This window comes from Corapipo altera, unplaced genomic scaffold (genome assembly GCF_003945725.1).
Source record: "Corapipo altera isolate COAL_440 unplaced genomic scaffold, ASM394572v1 49, whole genome shotgun sequence".
In the NCBI taxonomy this organism is placed as follows: Eukaryota; Metazoa; Chordata; class Aves; order Passeriformes; family Pipridae; genus Corapipo; species Corapipo altera.
In genome coordinates this window covers 1,181,614-1,202,299 of record NW_020884879.1, presented here as the reverse complement: position 1 = coordinate 1,202,299, position 20,686 = coordinate 1,181,614, and the positions used below count along the sequence as shown (strand labels likewise).

At 38.0% G+C, this 20,686-nt stretch overlaps 1 protein-coding gene across 10 annotated transcripts in view; it reads right to left on the bottom strand.

Moving 5' to 3' along the window:
• Window positions 1–20,686, bottom strand: part of GREB1L (GREB1 like retinoic acid receptor coactivator) — a 135,064-nt gene that overhangs the window by 62,772 nt on the left and 51,606 nt on the right. For all 10 annotated transcript variants that reach the window (XM_027638558.1, XM_027638560.1, XM_027638562.1 and 7 more), the window contains exon 2: window positions 14,067–14,169. The gene's annotated coding sequence lies outside the window, so the exon portion shown is untranslated. The remainder of the gene's footprint in view (window positions 1–14,066; window positions 14,170–20,686) is intronic.

The window sequence follows — 20,686 nt, the reverse complement described above, 5'->3', positions numbered from 1 at the left end:
AAATCTAATTCCTCACCTCTAACCTGGAAGAGAGGCTCAGTTCCCTGTTCAGCCAGATACTTTATGCAGCTTCAGGAAAATAATTCCCTATCTCTCATTTAGACTGGTTTTTAATAAATTTTACGGCAACTGCAATTCCCTAACCCAACCAGAGACAATACAAGATAAACACAATTCTGCCATTTCAGCAATAAAGTACTTAAGAAAAGTAGATTCCCTTTTCTCTTCTATAAATTTTCACTAAATTTGGAAATGGTAGGGACTGTGTACAAATGCACAACTACAAAGTGAGGTAGGGAAAAGTTATGCTGAAGTATCATTAAGGCTGCAGTGCACTAAAGCCTGTCAGATACCTTTGAATAAAGAATTGATAAAAATCAGCTAAGTGACTGAAATCCTGATTTTACAGAAATCAGTGATACTTCTGTAAATGTCAGTGAAATCATGACAAATTATTACATCAATAAATTTCATGCCATAAAATCTCATTTCTGTGCCATTTATGTCAGTTGTGATGTGCTTAAGTTAAGATTTCAGGAAGGTACTCAAATGAAATAAAAATTAATCAATCTTTAAGAATCAGAATTTCCACAACATATCATCTGACTGAAGTCTGTTCATCCTCCATGTTTTCTACAAGCTACGTGTTGTATACAATCCATGACAACAATTTTCATTTTGACAGGAAACTATTAATAAAACATAGGATGCGCACAGCACAAAGGCTGGTGAGGCAAGACTATTTGATTTGCCTCCCTGGAATCTATACAAGGAGATTTGCCTGTGGATGGGGATTGTCGCAGATTTGCCTGAGAAAGGTGGTTAATATCACTGCAGGATGTTTCTAGCTTGCCATGAAGAAACAAGATTGTAGGTGGAAACGTCAAGTAAAGAAAAGCTCAAGAACCACAGCTTGTGTGAGCACTCGTCCCTGCAGCATGGAAGCGGAGCAGGAGGAAGGCTTGTCGGGGATATGCTTATGCAAGATGGGGCAGGCAGAGGTAGCAGAGGGCAGAGTGGTCCCGGGTCCCGCTGTGTGGCAGAGGAAGCTGGGAGCCCTGGAGAACAGCATGGGCCAGCTGATTTCCTAACACCGCCTGAGGCCATTAGGGCAGCTGGCCTCATTTGGAGTTCAAGGGAGGTGGGGAGCGGGGGAGAGTAGGGGGCTCTCCTTCTGCGGGGGAGAGGAGGTGGCAGGACCCTCCAATGGTGAGCTACTGCCTGGTTCAGGTTGAGTTACTGCCTGGTTCAGGTAGTGCCCCGTTGACCCAGTCTCCCCAAAAGCCAGGAGCACCAATTCAAGGTAGTAACACTTTAGTGTTTCTGCTCTTGGTTCTATCCCTAAACGCCTGGTGCAACTACGAAGTGCTTCAGTCTCCTCAGTTTCCTCCTCCCTGTGCAAGCGGGAGGCAGCTCCCAGCGAGCACACCTCAGCAGCAGCAGGGGAGAGAGCAGAGCAGAATATGTTTTAAACATGTTCAAATGTGCTTGAGGGGGCTTGAGGAGGCAGCAAAGAGTCTGGAGGAAAAATAAATTGGGGGAATTTGAAGAGAGAGGAAAAATCCATTTCTATTATTAAGACATGTATCTGCCATATCTACATTTAAACGTGACCAAACCCAATTATTTAACATAACTAAATTAATGCTCATTGTTAAAAGTTATCCAAATAATTTGTCTATCCAACATTCCTATATGAGGTCGTTTAGTAAAAATGAAACAAATAAACCAACCCCTGCTGCTTTCTAGAGTAAAATTAAGAAAAGTTTTTCTTAAAATTCTTCACATCTGGTGCATCAGTGAGCTTGGGAGGACGTAAGACATTCCATGGTTGAATGCAGTTGAGACAATCTGATGCAGTGTCTGAGAGAAAACAGAGCTGGACTTGACTCAGCAGCTCCTCCCCGATCTCACACGCCTGTTTTTATGCTATCAGCACTGACTCATCAGTGCTCACCCTCGTGTCCACTGTCCTATACCCAACAACACTGCACCAAACTATGCTGGAGCCTACCTTCATGCACTGAGAGATTTCTAATGGGCAGGAGATTTGATATGAGGGTAAATAATTTTTTCCATATCTACATGTGCACTAATTGCAGCTAGCTCAGAACAGAGCTGGTTCGATTCGCAGCAATGAGCAATCTGCACATCTGTAATACCACATTCCAACCCTCTCCTTTTTTCACCTGTACAACTGGAAAGATACCAGTGTAATTCTTAAGTTGCCTACTCCTCTCGGCAACCTTTTGAAGTCTGTTTTGGATTGAACTCCACAGAATCTTAGTATATGCAAAGTATGTACGTATTTAGCTGCTATGCCTTCTCCATCCCCATCACTATAACAAGGAAGAAAGTTCAAGTTGGTAATGGCCACTCTCAGGCTTCCCCTCTACCTCACCAAATTTGCCACTCTATACAGACAATTTTTATTTAATTTCCTTAAAACTTACTATGGAGATTAGAAAACACTATTAAAACAGAGTAATTTCAGAATTAAATCTACAGTAGAACATAAAATAACAATAGGAGAATTTCCTAAAATTTAGATCACCTGCACCTCCAGGCTCTATCACAACTCAGGGTACTTCTCTGCAATGATTCAGATACTAAGGCCTCCCGATTACCACCCAACACATCTCCACTACTGCTATGCTTCTTCAAAGATAATTTCCCAAGCCCACTTCAAGTCTTCTTCGCAGTGGTCCATCACTGAACTAGAGGAGATTTGCTAGAGTGAGAGCTGCCTTACAACAGAGATGGAAGGCAGCCCTCACACCTCAGTCTGTCTCCTTACAAAGACACATGAACAAGGCAATCATTTACTGACCACAAGTAAAAAAGTATCCATGCTATAGCTTCTTATAAAAAAACTAATATGGGCATTCACTCTGGAAAGCAAAACTATGATTACTGTGAACTTCCATCAAAGCAGACAGAAATAGAAGTAACAAAAGCAAAATTTCAAAGAGGATTGATTTTTATACTGCATCACTTAACTGTGCAGTGAAGGACCCCAGGAAATTCTGATCATTTGTTCAAACCCAGAAGCTGAATGTACAAGAAAACCTTGGCAATTCAAGCACATAATCTTGTTCCCTGTGGTCATCCAGGTTTCAAGAGATGTATGCAGAAACATGACACAGGATACTCAAGAAGAACCAGAGCCTAGGTCCAGCAGACTGGTACAGTAAACACTACCCACTTCTAATTAAGAAAATAGGTGACTATGGTCATTTACATACATACAAAAAAAAAAAAGTAAACCCTGAAAAGTGGATTGTTACTCAGTAACTCTTCGGAGCCAGAACTGCACACTGAGTTGAAGGCTCTGCTAGTAAAAATATAATCAGATCATTCAGTACACCAGATACCACATATTTGGCCTCCAGGTGGGTCATGACCCCAGAGACTTTAAAGGAGAGGAACTGAACTGGAGGATGAGGGAGGGGGTGAGTGTTGTTGTTATGGCTTAAAGCAATTTCACAATTACCTGATAGTGAATGATGAATCTGATGCAAACACCCTCCATTAAGTCAGCTCTATCAAGTCCTTACTTTGTGTTTAACCTAATAATGTAATTGTGTCCTCCAAAACACATAATCTGGCTTCTGATCTGGCCTAACCCCACAGGAAAGTTTCTCTTCAAAGGAAAAGAAAGCAAGTTCCTTCACAAAGGCACTGCTGGGCCCAGCATAGCTCCTGTATCTGAAAGGGTTATCTCAGGCAAAGAGAGACCAGGCATCTCTTTGCACTGTAGAATTGTTTGGAAACTGGTTGCTTCAGGTACAACTAGCATTTTTTATTTTTTACATCACTCTCATTCAGTTCCTGGTAGTATTATTTTTCCCATTAGAGCATCACTGGGATGTATCATGAACATGAATGTAGCAGAAAGGATGTCAATTAATAACGACAAAAACAAATGTATACGCTAATTGCAAGTATAGACTTCAAAGTCAGAAGTCCATGTATAGCATTAACTGTAACATTCAGTGGGGAAGACCTATGTGTGAGTCAATACAAGACTGCAAGATGGAGTAGTCTCCTTAACAGGTCCATTATCTCACAACCTTTGTAAGACCCCTTCCTCCCCCCACCCAGTCCTTTCAAGATCCTGAGATTCTGACCCCGCTTATGTCTTGGTTAGGGATATTTACACTCAAATTTAAAAGAGCTTACAATCTTATGTTGCAAGTGACAAATAACTTGTTCAGAACATCTTCCAAGAAAAATGAATTAGTAGTTTGTATTGACTCTATTTACAGTGCAGTTTCCTTTCATTTTTATTTTTCATTTTATTTTGAAGAAAATATTGTTAGCATCCAATACGATTTAGAATCTCCTCTTTCAGTCTGATGTTGCCACTACAATGTCAGAGGAATGGGAAAGATCAAGAACACCTATTTTTTCCTGACAAGATTCTTCCTCTTACTGTTCAATAGTATCTGTACTTGGAGTATTACATCAGATTATCTGGAATTTGGACAATTTTCTTGGGCAGATAGAGACAAATGCATACAAAACAGAGCTACATGCAGGATGGTGGAACAGGGTGGCTGTTTACCCACAATATGAAACAGAAAGCAAATCAAAAGTGGTGTTAACATGGAGGCTGCTATGCTCTTATTGCTCCATCCCTTCCCCACCAAGACTATTCCCACAGTCCTCAGGCACAGCTCACAAAACAATAAACATAATAGAGGTAAAATTAACACCTGAATACAGGATGGTGTTACTAAGTTATTGTGAATCACTCCCAAATACTACAAAAATTAAGTCTGGATTACATTTTTAAAAAATCAGTGATCTAGGAGTTTTTAGTTTTGCAGAATAAACCAGCAATGATCACAAAATCATAGAATCATAGAATCAAAAATATATTGAGAGGTGCAATGGTACAGAAGTTAAGCAAGCTAAGATCAAGTTTTACAAAATGGTAGCTCAATATTTTTAAGTTACAAGGTCAGCGCTTGTGTCTATTGCCTAACACAGTGCATATTCCTTCATCTTTCAAATGTTCTGATAATACCCTCCCAGAATCTTTAGCTGTGATCTTTTTTTCAAAGCCTGAAGTTTTAAAACACTATTTTAGAGTTAAGTCTGTATAGTTAAACTACATAAATCTAAAACCTAAAAGTCAGCTCTTCTTATCCCCAAAATGGAGCTCGAAGTCATTTGACAAGATTGCTGCACATGCGACTTTGTGAAAAGAACTGTAAAGACCTTGCTTTACTTTTTTTCCAGGTTATGGCTCTCACTCAGAAAAAAAGATTCCAAGTATGTTGAACTCTTATGGAACAGTGTAGTCTGTGCACTGGGGATGCTCAACACATTCCTCTAGTGAGGACTGAGATGATTTAAGATTAAGCGTGTGCCAAACTTCATTTGATGCCATTTCCTCAGAAAACAGATGCAACAAGCAGATGAAAGAAAACACGTGACCTCACTACTTCATGTATCCAAACTCAGCTACATTGACTACACAATACATAAAAATTATGGAGAACTAGTTTCTGTGAATAAATGATGCTATGCTAGAAGCATTTAAAATAATATATGCCTGCCTATATATATGATATGGTGAACTACATGAAAAAAATACTATAAAGAGACTGGAACATTAATGGAGCAAAACTGTAGCTGATACCATTTGGTGTGATACTTGAAAAAAGGAATGTTTTCTGATGACTATTTTAAATGCATAGTTCGTTTTCATGGGCAAAGGCTGACTTATGCAAATGAGCATTTGTGTGTAAAAAGGCACTATATGTTCTGTCACCAGTAAGATGCACCCATACATTAATACTGTCTCTTTTGCACTCTCATTCACTCACCCACATCTGTTTACACAACCCTCCCCTCAATCCCAAGCTTTTGTGAATATAACATTTACCTAATTATTCCTCCTCTGCCTTCCTACTATGGAAAAAGGAACTTAATTAGAAACCATAAATAAACCATATTTTGTATTTATAGTATTAAAAAATATATGTATTTTTTAGTTTTCTCCCATTACATCCCCTACTGTTATCATCGAAATGTCAAAGATACAGGGTTGTAGACAGTGACAAGAAGTAACTGTCTGACCATAAAGGCTATGAAAGAGTAGAAGCCTTAATAAAAATTGAATTGCCAGTAACACAAAAAGAAATGTTCATTAGTATATAACTAAGAATGAGAAGATTATATAGTGAAGTACAAACCTTACATGTATAGGTCTATATCCTTCACGATATAAAAGCTTTCAGGAGTTAATTATGTGAATCTAGCCTATTCTGACTGCACGAAAAAATCATTAAAGAGCACTGTTGAAAATCTCAGCCTGCTTCCTTAAAACATGCATGCTCATACATAGCTTTCTCCACTTATGTTCTCTGCCCTAAATCAATATGACTATTGACCACATTATTAATGTCAGTGCGATACAACCAAATCAGTAATGGTACTTAATCCTAGCTGTAGGGTCAAGGCATATTTTTACTGTGTAATTTTGATTTTGCACCTAGTTGTTCTTCTAACAACTTAACATGTTAGCACAGACAGGTAGTTATGCATTTGAATCACCTCTGCGCCCAGCAAGATCAGAGAGCAGATCCTCCTGGAAACAGGCACATGGAAAATAAGGAAGTGACTGGTGAAAACCAACATGGCTTCACTTAGGGCAAATTGTGCCTGAAATTTGGTGACCTTCTACACTGGTAGAAGGTAACCCTACAATGTGGTTACCATGGTGGAAAGGGATGTCATCCAAAGGGACCTCAACAGGCTTGAGAGGTGATTCCATGCAAACCTCATGACATTCAACAAGGCCAAGTGTAAATTCCTTCACATGGATTGGGGCAAACCCAGGCATAAACACAGGCTGGGTGAAGAATGGATTGAAAGTGCCCATAAGGAGAAGCATCTGGAAATTTTGGTGGACAAGAAGCTCAGCATGACCCAGTCATGTGTGCTCGCAGCCCAGAAAGCCAACTGTATCCTGGGCTGCATCAAAAGAAGCACAGTCTGCAGGTCGAAGGAGGTGATTCTGCCCTTCTCCTTTACCCTTGTGAGACCCCACCTGGAGAACTGTGTCCAGTTCTGAAGCCCCCAACACAGGAAAGATATGGACCTTGTGGATCAAGTCCAGAGGAGGGCTATGAAGAAGATCAGAGGCCTGAAGCACTTCTACTGTGAGAAAAGACTGAGAGAGTTGAAGCTGTTCATTCAGGACAAGGCTCAAGGCAGACCTCCAGCACCCAAAAGGGGCCTAGAAGAAAGCTGGAGAGGGACTTTTACAAGGGTACAAAGTGATAAAACAAGGAGTGGCTTTAAACTGAAAGAGGATAGAGTTAGGTTAGACACTAGGAAAAAATTCTTCGCTATGAAGGTGGTGAGGCACTGAAACAGGTTGCTCAGAGAAGCTGTGGATAACCCACTCCTGAAAATGTTCAAGGCCAGGCTGGATGGGGCTCTGAGCAACCTGCTCTAGTGTGAGGTGTCCCTGCCCAAGGCAGGAGAGCTGGAAATACGTGATCTTTAAGGTCTCTTCCAACCCAATCCATTCTGTGATTCCATGAATTCATTCAGCTATCACTCTTAATAACACAAAAGATAAAATTAATGTAGTATATAAGCAATTAACATTATAACATAAGCCCAAAGTTGTTTCCCAAATAATGTATTCAAAATTGGTAACTGTTCCCAAATCCAACATATTTCTATTGAAACTTTACTATTTTTATATACTTTTCATACATAAGTGTACAGTCATTCACTGACAACACATACTCTGTTAATATGCAGATCTTACTGCAAGCTATTAGCTAGCAATTATATTACCAATTAAAAAAAATTATTCGGAAGTATTAGAGACAAAATCTGTGTATTTATGTAGTTTACAATAATCTATAAAGTAAATTATATCGGCTTAGATGCATCAGTTGATTTAAAGCTTTGTTTTCAACAGAGATTTAAAGTTTCTTTCAATGGAACACTGTTTAATATTACACTATTTAAAAAAATAATTTCTATGACTGGGAAGCTCAGTGAATAGTCTTATCATATCTTTCTAAATATGAAACACAAGTCCACATTTGTCAACCATTTTAATGCTGGTAATTATCCCTAATTGCTGTTATGAATTATTTTTTGGATTTTTTTGTTTGTTTGTTTCCTGAGGGGTTGCTTTTATCTTAAGAAAGTGACAGGGGAAGTTAGCAGTGTTTCAAAAGAGCCATATAATGCCATAAAAAGGAGCATTAATAATGGTATCTCAATTGGCACTGCTCATGAAAAAGAAAGGGATGATGACCTATTAAGCGTAGGTGGTCTGGGTATGTAGAAGCTGAGCACTTCACCTACAATCCCAAGCACACTTTGAATGCTTTCTCAATGAATTTTCTGACCAAATCTTCACCACAACTGGACTAACAAAGACCACCATATGAAGTTAATGATATTAAAGTAATTTCCAACCACTGAGTCTGCTCAACTTCTTTGTGTTCATTTTTTTCCCTGCAAATTCTCTCTAAACTGCTTCTCCTGTAGTTCCTTCATCACTCAGTACTGTAAGTACATATTCACCTGCCTGGTGTTGTCTTCAATAGGACTGTGGATTAGGAGTGTGCATTATGTCTTAGCAAACCATGTATCTAAATTACTGTAAATCCCTGGGCCACTAGGGTGCAAAAAATTAAGTTTTAAACATCATAGTTTATGCTATTTATTTATTGTAGGCACAAGCTACCATTTATATAGGAATTTATGCTTGACATTTTTAAAGTTTTTTAACCAAGATGACGCTATTTGATAGGAAAGCAGTAAAAAATTCACTACTAGGATACAGAAAATGGAATCTAAATTGTAATCCATTCTGACACATCTCAACAGCAGACTGTAAAGTAGAGCATTAACAAGAAAATTCTTAATAAAGATCATCCTAGGTATCTATGTCTGCAATAAAGGTGTTTTCCCCATGTTCTTCTCTTTAAATTTTTCTCAAATGGAAGAACTACTAAATAAGAGAGGCAAAGAAATTTTTACTGCAAGCAATATAAATGAATTGCTATTAATTTTGCAGAGATGTTACCTGTTCTGAAAACTCTCAACTCTAAAAGCATGTACTAACTGATGCTAATAAAAATAAATCTTTTTGAATAATAGGCATAATGGTAATACAGATTATATTAGCTCTTAAAACTTTCCAAACAAAGATGACCCAATTCTTCAGGAATATCCACTTAGTATTTTCTTTTTCCACAGAATTCATTTTATCTGGTGCATGTTCTTGTTTTTGATAGCTATAATAGGGTAAAAATGAAACACTGGAGTAAAACTTTGTTAACTTCAACCTTTTATTTTGCTACAAGTAATTTTTTCCCCACCCCGAAGCTGGCAGAGTTAGAGATGTACCATGGCAGTTCTTCAAATACGCAACCTGAAAGTAATTTCAGGGCTACCAATTAAAAAAAAAGAAAAAAAAATGGTCTCTGCAGCCAGAGTGCATCCATGATTGTGTATAAAAGATAACACCCTGCATCCAAATGCTTCTCACATGTCATTTCCCTCATCTGTAAAGTGCATAGTCCTGCCAAAAGCACCATCAAGTTTTGTTCCTCTTCCTCTGCAGGAAGATTATTAAACAAATCCCTAACACAGACTTCTAGATTGAAAAATAAAATTAAATCAAGGTGAAATAAAGTCAGTCTTAAGTAATCAAACTAGCCTTCACTAATGCACTTGGATAGAAGGTTAGGTAAGTTGTTTGTTCCTCACCTTCTCTGAAAAATTACTGTTTTCCTCCCTAGAGCCCTGTCTGAAAACAAGGAAAGCCTGAAAGATAAATCTCCTTTAGTTTACAAGATTTGGAAACCATCATCCCTAAAAAGGAACCAGCAAAGGTGGCAACGAGACCCTCTTCTTTTGCAGAGGGTTGTGTCAAAATGTCTGTCAAGTCTACTCAGAGCACATTCCTGCGCAGCTCTTCCAAAAACACCATTTTCAAATAACTCAAAATGATCACGTTTCTGCTCTTTTGAACTCTAAATATGTTTTAGAAAGGAGCAAACAAGTATTTTCTTATCTGAAGTTTCCATGTAGTCTCTAGATAGAGAGGCATATCTAACACTGTTCTTCTGCAGTCGCTTTTAGCCCATGATGCAGTGACAAGAAAAAAAACCAACACAGTGAAGCCAGCTGCTTTCATGGCCATTTCTATGCAAAAAGCAAAGCAGTGTACAAACCCTGCACTGGTCAAAACCATAACTATCAGCTTAAACCTACAAGTAATGTCAATTTAATACAATTCAGACATTTTTTGCAACTTCTCTACTGCTGAGAAACAGTATCTAAATTGCTCATAGAATTTCTATTTGAAAAACCAATGAACTTCTCATACGTAACTTTAGTGGAAATGAACTTCCAAGTGTGGAGTGCTTTGTAGAGTTCTTTCTTTTCCACAACATGTGTTTGTCATGTGTCAAAGTTGACTCTACTTTCTCCCCTCCCCAGAATACCACAAATTCCTCTATAAAATAAACAAAGCTCTGGCCCAGAATCTCTGAAATTACCAGAGGCAACCCTGTTTGAGATCACAGATGCACATCATTATTGGGCCTTCTGCAACATCCCAGATTTTAGTTAACACGAAATTTGCAAGAAACAGGCAATCAGCAGAACAAAACTGGAACATCATATTCAAGGATATATCTAAAAAGAAGAGTTTTGACATTCAAACTACCTTTTCTAGATACTTAGGAACCTCAAAACGTATTTGTAGGATAAATGTCCACAAAAGACATTTTTATAATGCCATTTACGTCAAAAAAAGAGCCCCACCTTTATCTTTACTCCAAACAGAAATGCAAAAATTCAAAATGACATACTATTAACACTTAGTAGGAGAAGAAAGTAATTTTCTATTTCTAATGCTTATCTTCTGCTGTGATGCAACTCATCAGCCACCAAGAACAATTGTGTATGGGGGTTTTGATCACATGGGGGTTATGATCATAAAATACTTGACTTCTTGTAGACATTATATGTGCTTCTCTACTTTCTTTTCTCCCAAAAGTATTAGTGTTGTTTACAGGCTGAGCTTAATCTACCTGCAACATAAACATGCTAGCAGAGGCAATCCTGATTCCCAGAGCTGGAAGCAACACAAAAAATTCACAAGTTCTATGCATTCTTGACAGCATGCATATAAAACTTCCAGTAAATCCTGATACTCAAGAAACTAGGGCTCAAAATATTTCTCTGTGACTGTTGCCACAGCAGGTTATAAATTTTATGCATAAAGCTGTCACTGTGGGCTACAATCCACTTGAAAGAAAAAAAAAACAACCAAACAGCAGATAAATAAACACTTTATAGGTACAGAACATTTTTTTTCTGGTAAATGAGTAAAAAAAATCTTAAAACCCCATATAAATTAATTTTACATACTTTGAGTAGTTAAATTCTGGAGTTGCAAATAAAATTAAGCATTATAGCACAATATGTACTTATCTAAGCAGTTTTATTGGACAGTTTATTTTATATGGCCCCTAATTTTATATTGATATATATGTAAAATATGATAGTCATTATCTACAGGGATAAAGTTAAAATTAGGCTCAAAGAGACATCTCATTGAATTTCTATAGCAAATGCCAGTCCAACCTCATTGTTAAGTATATCACCTTGGTCCTTTCTTCATTTGTTATTGCCTTATTGCACAAGCATGAAGCTGAAGCCTAGAAAGTCAAAGTTATGGCCTGACCTTCCATCTCTATCCTATCTGGCAGCTCCCTTGTGTACCCCTCAAACACACATGCTATCATTTCCTGATGAGTTTAGAAGGGGTTATCAGGAGAATTTCAAGACATGTGTCAGTTTTGTAGTAATCTGAATGCTATACAAACATCTTCTTTGTTTAATAGACGATTTGTATTTTAGTAGGTTTATCCATTCCCAACTTTATTTGTTTAAAGGTGCCTTAACCTTGATGTAAATCAATGCTAAGCATCTGTTAGAGTACTTCTGAAGAGTTTAAAAATTAAGCTCAACAAGGAGCTATATTTTGCAAGCGGGTTTCTTTCAAAAATAAACCAAACCTACTTGTCAACTTTTTTGCTCCTTTTCCTCCGCCTCTTGAAAATTATACAATTTTTTCTTTTTCACTCTTATTATAGAGTCCTTTTAAAGATCATGATGAAACACCGGGTTAGTCACTATAAAAACGGCACCACTGTTGGCTCCCAAGCACCTTTTTCTTCCTAATACAACAATGAGTGTTTTCGTAAGACAGTAAGGCCAAAGACTCGGAGGCCCCGGGTTGTGCCTTGCAGCAACCCCCCCTTTCAAAGGAAAACAAAAAGCACTGAACCTTTTCTGCCACATGCCCAGTCCTTCCCCCACCAACTCTGCGGTGAAGACAGCCATTATTACATTTCCTTGCGGGTTATTTACAAGGTCTTGGCTCTGACATTGATTTCTTATCTGTTTCTATGACAAATGTTAAGTGTTAATAAGCTGTCCTTTTAAAGAAAGATAATGCTAAACAAATTATAGGAATTAATTACCCCAAACCTATTCTTTTCTGTTTTTTTGGTTTGGTTTTTTTGTTGGGTTTTTTGGGGGGTTTTTTGTGAGCACTGAAACAAGAACAGTAAAAATTACTTAAGACAGGAAAAAAACCACACTTTTTTTTTTAAACAATTACTAAGTATCAGCAGATCAAAAGTTACAGTTTGAGCCAGGTAATACTCTGAAAATCAAAAGCAAATTTATCAGGGAATATAAAATAACTGGGTAGGTGCGGCTCCTTTACGGAGAAGCTTTTTAAATCATAAATGAAGATTTTACTTCTTAAAATATTTTGCTCATGGTATAAATTTTAGGATAAAAGGTAAAAGCTCAGAAATCTTTTCAGAGCCATTAAAATGATAAACATTTGAGATTCCCGAAGTACACTTCTACTCTAACTGTCCTTTCAGACCCGCATTGACTGCACTATAATAGCTGCCAACATTTGGTGAGGATTAGCCTTTCATTTAGACAAAAGCAAGCATTCCTTAGCTAAATCAGCACTTTTTGCCATCAGACTCATAAAACCTTTTCACAACACAGATTTTCAAGAGAATCCTTTAGGGTTTTAGGATGCTGCTCCTTTTACTAAGTAACAAAATACACCCCAGGGTGTCTCATTGACCGCACTCAGCTGTCCTTTGACCTCTGCAATTGTTTAGCCTAACTTCAGGGCCACAGAATCTGCCTCCCCCCTATCAAAAAGGCTAATGTTGCTTCCTCCTAGCACCTGGCGAAGCAAGATCCTAGAGGTTCCCCCCTCTTCCAGACTTATACCATATTCCAGATGTTGCCAGGCAGGCAGGTTTTGGGAACCCACAAGCCCCACTCAGAACCCGGGCTGTGGCCATGACCCGCTTGCTCCGCTCAGGGCTGCCCTTGCCCCAGGGATACAACAGGTCATAAAGCAGGAATAGATCTTCAGCCTTCTGGGTACGCTGGCTATTTAAATGCAACAAGAAACTATGTGAGCCCAATATTGTGTACTGAAACAAGCCTCCCCCCTTGTAGAAGTCAGGAAAAAAAAGACGTGTGAGAATCTCAGTTGGAAGCACAAATCTATCCCAATCATTACAAAGATCTGCATTCTTCTTCCCATTTGTTTTAAACCCTTTGAGAGGACAAATAAACAAACAAACATTCACCCTCCAAGAGCATAAAGCATATATTTAGCTAGTGGCTTAGGTATTTGCAGAGCCTCTAAGTAAAATAGCAGAAGAAAATTGTTACAGCTTCAAAAGTCCTGTCATTAAATAATTAAATTGACCTCATTGTGAATACATAAGAAAAAATGGAAGCACAAATCAGCCCTCTCCGGTGAAAGCTGTTCAATTATGTGAACTGGATTTCAAGATTTTTTTTTAAGAACTTGGATCTTTTATATGCTTTAAGCAAAAATAAATTCATTATTTACAGTCCACATTGTTCCTAAAATGCAGTTAATGAAAATGAAAGCACAGATGCTGAACACAAACACACAACATATTGCCTATTAGGAAGTGCAAGTACGGTACCTCTCAGATTCCTTTTAACCTATTTGAAATGCAGTCATGATTAAAGGATGCAGCTAAGAGTTTGTGAAGCCTTGCTGCAAAGTCGTTTAAAACTCCAGAACACCTGAAAAATAAAAAGGGAGATAAAAATTAGAATTACTCATGCCAGTATATAGTTTATAACAAGCCAACAAAACCTGCCTGTGGAAACCTGGTTTAGGGTGAAAACCGAACTGGGGTAGGAAAAGGAGGGCCAACCACTTCAAAAAGCACTTTTTTCTTTATGAGAATACTTGGTTGAAAATTCTTGGTTGCTTCTCTATATTCTACCAGAAGTACAAGCTTATCACAGAATTTACACATTTTTGGCACTTCAGTTGCTACGACAGGTTAGGAATTTAGCACATTAATATGAGAAAATTAACTGTTGCAGAAACATTTAGAAAATATTATAAAATAGAAGTAATTATTTTACTATTCATTTAAAAAGAAACAAACTAAATGGGTGAGGAGTTATCTGCCTTGGAGATTAGTATTCAAAATTAAATCTGATTTGGTTGTTTGCTCTTCTATCTGACTTTCCATAAAAATATTGAAGTGAAAACATAGCTAATAGAAATTGCAGTTTTTAAAAGAAAATACACCAGAAATACCCCAAGGAATGGCAAAAATGGTATAGCAGGCAGGAGAGTAATGCCTAAATTACCTAGGGCTATACAGAATAGTAATTAACATCAAAAAAAGGTTTAATTAAGTTATCATTGACTGGACTTCGACAAAACTTTCTTAGGCAGACAAACTTATTTGATTTCTCAGTAGAAACAGACCATATTTTGACAAAAGATTTAAAGGAATTTTCTCTGTTGCTCACAAATGGGATTTTAAGGGTTTACTGCTGCCACAGGCCCACTGTCAAAACCAGAACACAGCTGTACAACTAGAATTCAAACTCCAGGTTTTAAAATTAAAGGCCTTCCTCCCCCTCGTCTCATTTTCAAAAATCAGTCTATTTAGGAGAGCAGCTATAACCTCTGGCTCAGGCAAGGTTTCAGGTAGGATTGTGGTGTTCTGAAGAAAGACACTAAACAACTCTATTGCCAGGGACCACCGATGCTGCCCCGCCCTGTGCACCCCCACTAACAGTGAACCCATCGCAGATGGCCAACAAGGTTAACACACGCAGCTCCCGACCGAACTGTAGGGCTCTGCAGAGACTCCAATGATTGCAGAATGTCAGTAATCCAATTCCAACAGCTCCTGGCTCTGAAATTGGTATTTTTCAGACACGTGCTGAACATTTCACCTGCTAGTAATGACATTTTTGTATTTTCTTCTAATTACACTCAAAGCTAAGACCTTTGGCCCTAGGCCACAGACCTCTATTCAGGCTGCACACATTCTCTTAAAGGCCCTGATCCTTTGTTGTCACTCTCAGTCTTTCATCTATTATTTACATCCATTGAGAAGAGAGATACTCTACCATTTGTGAAGCTTTAAAGCTTCTAATCATCTTAATTTCTTCGCCTTTCAACCAGTGCTTCCCCTTATGGACCAATGCCAACAGTGTGACAAAATAATTTTTCAAGCCAAGATCCTCCTGGACCCTTCCCAAACCTTGACACACACTGGGCTGTAAGTGCCTTTTGTCCTTTGCCGGCTGCTTTTGCAAACACAGACCTTTGCTCAGCTTGGGGGTGGGGGGTAAGGACCCGCTTGTCAGTGGATTCGAGGGAGTTTTCTCAGGGTTTACATGCGGGCTTTTTTACACTACTTTTATTCTGTTAAAAAGTCTAACTCAGTTCAGCTACATCAGAGATGCAGTGAATCTTTAAAAACATTAAGTACCTTCTGAAACACCATCAGCTACAAATTTTAAGTTTACTTTTTTTCCAAAAGCTAAACTGTTGATATGCTGCTTTGGTTTTATACTGTTACATGCCCATTCAAATCTGACAGATTGTTACCTAATACTTAAGATACACAAAATATCACTAATCCTTCTCCTGATTATTTTGTCCTAACCTTACAATACAATGTAACAAAAACCCCCACATTTCTTCATCTGATGTTCAGATCATCTCCTTCTGATCCTTTCTTATTTACAAATGAAGTAGGAAACAAACCAACTGCATTTTTGTCAAGATGCAGAAGTTCTCTTCAGAATTTGTAAGCCACCAATCTTCATTTGCAAGACCTACAGGATCTGCTAACATATGATCTGCTAACATCTTGGCTCGTTCTTCCACTACCGTCTGGCTTACTTTTGATTTCTAGCAGTGCTTCCTTGTTGTCTGTCCCCTCTGAAGACCCCCAACCCCCTTGTCTTTTCTTATTTTCACCATTTGCTTCAACTAGCAGTTCACTTGAGACTCATCCATCTTACAGTGCCTAAAGTGACAGTTGCTCTCAGGAAGGACCATACTGTTGAGTGAACAAAAGATAACATCACCTCTAAGAACTCGGGAAGAAATACAACTTCAACCCTAAGACACGGTTATCCTGCCAGACACAGCACCATAAACGTCTCCCAAGTGGAAAACAACCCAAACCAAACCAAACCAAAAAAACCACCAAACCAAACAAAACAAAACCAACAGCTGTGGAGAAAAGGAATCTGACACAATTAAAGGCCAAAAATAGTATCCTTTCTGTCCTGAGCTGCAGTCAGTGGTGTTGATGGCCTTTTTATTTTCCTTTTTTTTTTTCCTAATAGCCTATGGAAGAATTTTGTAGAATTTACCCATGATAAAATCAAGAGGCTCAGAAAGAATGGAGAAATTTCACACAAAAGTTATTTTGGGATCCTACAGACTTGAATGGAGGAAGAAGGCCCTTTGGAACAGTTTCAGTGGAAGGTCACACAAGTCCTTCAACAAAACACAGACATTACCTTGTTAAAATCTGCACATCCTACAGACCAGCTGTTGCTCAGTTAAATTCCACAGGAATTCAGAATCATCATACAAGTCTGTGCCCTTGACAAATACATACCATAACCAAAGTAAGATTACTTTAATGTCACAGCTGCTTGATAAATCTGCAATCTGCAGGTAACAACTCCTCAGTGTTTTGACATTTGAGCACATACCAATTAGAAAAAATTTAAATTTGAAGGATGGATTTTCCAGCCAACACCCACATATCCATCTACAGAACAATGTCTATTTCTAAATGAAAATCTGCCCTCTATGCCTAATAGGATTGAACTAAGATTGCTGACTTGAAATATGTCCAGAAATTCTCTATACAGCTGGTGGAATGGGACTTGTTGAAGTGAGAAGAGTCCTGGCTGTTGCTAGAAAACTCTTACTCAACAAAGGAAACGTAATATTAACTTCTCCCAGTAACATGCTCGCAAAAGTGACACCACATAAGTGACATCCCTTCTTTGCAGTGAAATGCAAAGAATTCCCTTGTCTCTCAGTAAAGCTTTAAACAGCATCTCATGTTCAGTTTTCAAACACTACAGGAAATAACCATTGTTAATAACCATCATTACAGTACATGAGATTGACAGCATGTGACATAAAAGCTAGAGTTGTAAAACAAAGACCAAGATAGGGGGCCTGTTAACCAAACATCTTCTGTTCAGTGTAAAGTCCGGGAAAAATCACAACATGGACTTCTTAAGCCTTATTTATTGATTGTATTTAGCCATATTTATTAATTTGTGATATGTTACGATTTTAGGTCCCTGTTCTGATGTGGATTCTTTCTATTGAGCTGTCATAGCACAGACAACATCAAACCACCAGAGCATACAGAAGCAAGGTAAAAATACACCATTTTTAGATATAGGCTATTTTCACATAGTATGCCACACTGTACCATTTTGGACATCCAATATAAGGAAAATAAACTAACAACAAGTTTGGTCCTTCCTAAAGAGAATCCCAGCTCTGGATCTCACACCACCTTTAGAGTTCCTCTCTGAGCCACTGAGTGATCTGACACTGAAATCTTTGATAAAATACCATTCAGTTGGGGAAAACACAAATAGAAAACTCTACAGAAGACCATTACTGATACATGATTGAAAGAGTTGTGTGCAAGACTCTGCTTTCCACCTCACATGCCAGCCTGCTCAGTCACACATCACTCTGGAATTCCAGTACTCGGCAAATGTCAGAGTCCAAGGCACACTGCAACTACCAAGAAGAAAAGCAATGAGAAGACTGAGTTTGGGAGATGTATAGGCACATTCTGCCATGGTATCTGAATCCAATTTTCGCCACCAACTCTACTGTACTGTGAGTGTCATGATGCCTAGAAAAATTTCCTGAAACTCCTTCCAACCCAAACAAATCAAAAAAGGAAATAAAGTCTGTGCTTCACATCCTCACAGGAAAAACTCTTGAAAATGTATAATGCTTTCATTCAAAATACTTGAAGATCTTGGCATCAGATACAGATGGAAAAAGCAGTAAACTGCATCCTGCCTTATAAAATCTGTACTCTGCACTCAAATAGGCTTCTTATCATACATCCAGCCATGGATGTACATGGCTGGATCTCCAAATATTTATCACAGTAGAGAGAAGTGTTTATAGCTAATATGCAATCCGTCTTCTGCACGCTGCTGCTTTTAAATAAAACAAAATGTGAGGTAAAAGGCCAAAACTACCAGAAAGAGCCCTAAATAAAAACTCTGACATTACAACCATTTTGCTAGAAGAGACAAGGCGTAAAATAGGTTATTGGAGTCAAACTCCCTATGGAATAGGGCAGGCCAAGGGTACTGATCCAAACAGCAGTGAATAGTAACACAACTGTTGGTATTAATGTGTTTAGGAGCTCCAGAATGCTTTGAAAATCTCTCATTTAATGAAAGTAACATTTTGCAGTTAAGCTGAACATTTTCACATGCATGTATATGAAATGAGTCCTCATTCAATGCAATTTTATCATGGAATAACTGAAATATTGATACTAAACTTACAGGTAACTTCTGTCATTACCATTAAGTTATTGACACTGAAACATGACCTTGAAATGACAGCTTCATTAATGCAAGTTTTACCAGGGAAGGTTTCAAAAAGCCCCGATTAAATTAACTACTTTTAAACACAATAGGATCAATATGTATGCAGAAGAATGTACACCCCCATGGCAAGTTCTGCTTGCTTGATTGATCAAAAACAAAAAAAATCCTGTGGCTTTCCAGATCTCAGCTGGTGCCAGAAATCCACATAGAAAAAAAAAATCCATCTAAATGAAACTCTGAAAAGGTTTACCCTTCACCAGTCTATTTGCACTTCAAAAACTCTTTAAGTCCTTCAGCTAAACCCCAGGGTTGAACCATTTCAAAAATGAGAGGGGGATGGCAATGATTTATCTTCCTTCTGTGCTCTGGACAGAGCTGTAAAATCTGCCTGCTGGTGTGCCTGTGTGCTACAGGCTTCTTTTCAGGAACCTTGGATATTTGCTGCTTTTAGAAATAACTCTGCCCAATTCCTTACTGCCCTTCATCTTCTGAAATCTGATGCAAGTACCATTTACAGAGCGAAATTTTGATTTTTGTGAACTGGCACGCAAGCTGATGAAGCTGAATCAGCAAAATGGTCAAGCATCTGAAATCAGCATTTTAAAGGAAAATATGGCAAATCTTATTCATATCTGTAAGTATCAGCTCTTGCCTTAGTGAATTTGTGCTGAGGAAACACTTGTTTAAACAATCTAATTTAAGCCTATCCCTTATACTTACTAGTTTTAAAGACATTTTTAGCAATAAGCCCAAAATAATTTTCCGTTTGTAGATAATCAATGTGTTAGGTCACCCAGGATGCATTTTGCAGTCCTCTGTACATCAAGATACATTACCAATAGAAGGAAAATGGAGATTTCATGGGTCACAAACTTCTGGGTCACGAGGACCTTCAGTCCTGCTGTCAGCCTAGTAAAACTCAATCGATATACTCTTGCTTTATATGTCCACTATTAAAACCCCTGCACCTGAATTTCAAAATTATTTTTTCTGAAGTAAAAACACCAATTCAGGAACTTGACATTCTTGAACAGAATTTAGTGCTCTGATATTCAGTTAATATGTTAAAAACATAAACACACATATATAAATTAAACATACACCTTCTCCAAACAGCACAGATAAATCCTCAGCACCAAGATCCCAGAACAGCACAAAGCGAGCACTGAAACACACCTTTGTAATTCAATTTTTCTAAAGCTTTCTTCTACTCTTAAGACCCAACCCTACAAACAATATATCAGTGACACAACTTTTATCAGTCTAAATTCTTCAGACTTGGGTAAACAGATAGATTTGCTCTCAAGGTAAATAAGAGTAAGAATTATATTAACTATTTTTGCATGGAAAGGGCACATTTATTTCCAAAGTCCTATTCAGATGTTGCTTTTGTCACAGATCTGGTATCTTCCATTCTAAAACAACAGAAATGGATGAAAAATCTTTTATGAAAACATAAAAATATGGACATCCTGCCACTGTAGATTGAGTCTTAATTAGACTACTTTGAAGCTTTAAAAACATTGACATTGTGCTTGTTTTTGTGCAAGTCAAATACTGGCCCTAACAAAACTGCAGGACTAATCTGAAAAAAAAAACCCTAATCACTCTATTAATCCCCACTCAAATCCACAAGGATACTTCAGTAAGAGGCTGT